Source organism: Coenobita brevimanus, chromosome 116, assembly GCF_032717465.1.
Source record: "Coenobita brevimanus isolate Jiangsu-jjx chromosome 116, ASM3271746v2, whole genome shotgun sequence".
Lineage (NCBI taxonomy): Eukaryota > Metazoa > Arthropoda > Malacostraca > Decapoda > Coenobitidae > Coenobita > Coenobita brevimanus.
The window spans coordinates 7521309-7523808 of record NC_137069.1 but is presented as its reverse complement, the minus strand read 5'-3'; positions in this window follow the sequence as shown (position 1 = coordinate 7523808).

Here is a 2500-nt window from a genome sequence, read left to right as displayed (position 1 = left end):
ATCCATCCATCTATCTGTCTATCTTTCCTTACCTTCCCCATCCCTTCCTTGATCTGACCTGACCTGCTACCATCCAAGTCGACCTCATATCAAGGAGAGACGGGCACTGCTTTCCTCCAAGAACAAGTGGACTCACTCAGTTACTTAAGTCGTTCTATATACAGTAAATCCCGGGGCTTTCACTTACCGGGGATTTTCTGGTGGTGGAGTTTTATGCCCCTGATTTGTTGGCCAGGGTACGATTTTACGAAGTTGGCCACGAAAAGGAGGAAAAGAGATTTGATTTGCCATGCGATTTCTTTTCTTTTACATTTCTTTATATTATTTATTTATTTTTTTTACACTTAGGGCTGTCTTGCAGGATAGGTGGAGATTTTGTATATTTATTTATCTGTCTGTCTTTTTTTTTTACAAAGACAAACCATCCCTTTCCACCAAAAATTGCAGGGCGTAGCGTGCAGTTCTGGTTTCTCAGGGTTCTGTCCTATCACCAACCCCTTTTTTTCATTAGTGACCCTGTATGCTGTATATCTAATCGTATCCACTCATATGCTAAAGGACGGATAGAAAGTCCGTGGAAAGTGTACAGAACGAGAAAAATGATATAAGATATTCCAAACATTTCATATGAACTTGAGAGACTGAGAAGATTAAACAGGCACTCACTGCAAAAACAAGACTGAACTTGAGCCCAAGGATTTAAATGAAATATATTCCGTTTTAGTAGGTCTTAAGTACGGCTTCTCGTGGGGTAATGAGAATCCCTAGCATCTCTTCCTTGGAGCTTTATTTGCGGAGTGGCTGGTTAACATCCTTGTGTACGATAGTTATGCAGGCCCATAGCAGAAGGATTTATACAACACAGAAGAGGACAGAAAGGAGTAATAAGGAAAATAAATCGCTGAGGAGAAGGTGTTAAAGAACTTCCTTACCCGACGAGAATACAGGTCTCAGACAGAAACTGGTTTGGTTATGAACCAGGGGATGGGTGGAATAAGATGCTTAATGAAGAAGTTGGTCCTCCTTAACTGTTCAACGTTCTCATTTTTTTTTTCAGGTTTCTTTACGACTCTCTTCTCCTTCCGTCCTTTCATAATAAAATATCCACGTCAGTTTTATCCTACACAGAGTGGGTTAATAAGTCTTCTTTTCTAGGGTTTCATTACGACTCTGTTTTCCTTACGTACCGTCCCATAAAAATTCCACGCCAGTTTTTCTACTGTGCGTTGTGTTTTTCCCCACTTTTCCCTCCCGGTTTCAGCCAAAGGGCTTGGTGGGTGAGGGACAGCTCTCTTCTCTGCTATCCTTTTCTTATTCTAGTGTCACATTCTAAAGGGTGCTGCCTAGCATGGGTCATCCGGCCGTCTGCAGTTATCCTCTTAAAGGTTTGGGGGGTCCGAGGTGTGGCTGTGTGTGGTGTGGCAATGTGAGATGTGGCAGTGTGTCGTGTGGCAGTGTGAGGTTTGGCAATGTGAGGTGTGGCCGTGTGTGGTGTGGCCGTGTGTGGTATGGCAGTGTGTGGTGTGGCAGTGTGTGGTGTGGCGGTGTGTGGTGTGGCCGTGTGTGGTGTGGCAGTGTGTGGTGTGGCAGTGTGTGGTGTGGCCGTGTGAGGTGTGGCAGTGTGTGGTATGACAGTGTGAGGTGTGACTGTGAGATATGGCAGTGTTTTTAATTGCACAGTGACTTTTGTAACGCTACACAAACTTCACAGAAAAGCGCACACACACACACACACACACACACACACACACACACACACACACACACACACACACACACACACAGTAGATTGGATGTAAGTGGATATGGAAACTGGATCTAATAAAAAAAGCTTATCTCAAAGCCTGTTATAACGAGGTCCACACACACACACACACACACACACACACACACACACACACACACACACACACACACACACACACACATTCAGACTCCCCCACCCCCCACAACTCCCACAACATAAACCTAAACACACAAAAACAACCCCCTCCCCCTCGCAACATAAACAAAATCTTTATTGACACAAAAATTATATAATGAAAACACAGATAAATCCCCTAGCCCACAAATTAACGTTAAGCCAATCAGTGCAGCCCTGAAGATCATTACCCACTAAATGCATCAGGGCTACGAATATGCAACGCAAACTACGGGCGTAATGACAAGGGAATGCATGTAACCTACCTGGAAATTAGGGACTGTGTATACCTGGCAATTAAGCCCAATCAACACCTGCCATCACCGTCCCACCACCTGCCACAGTGGAGGGTATATTTAGCGTGGGTGATCTGGCTCTCTTGCCCATAAACAAATAAATAAATAAATAGAGTTTAGTCCACTTTCGATGGTGTGACGTTCTTTATGTGCGACGTCTGATGTGATCATGTCTGTCTATATGTATTAATGTGTGTGTGTGTGTGTGTGTGTGTGTGTGTGTGTGTGTGTGTGTGTGTGTGTGTGTGTGTGTGTGTGTGTGTAACCAAAATATCTCCATATG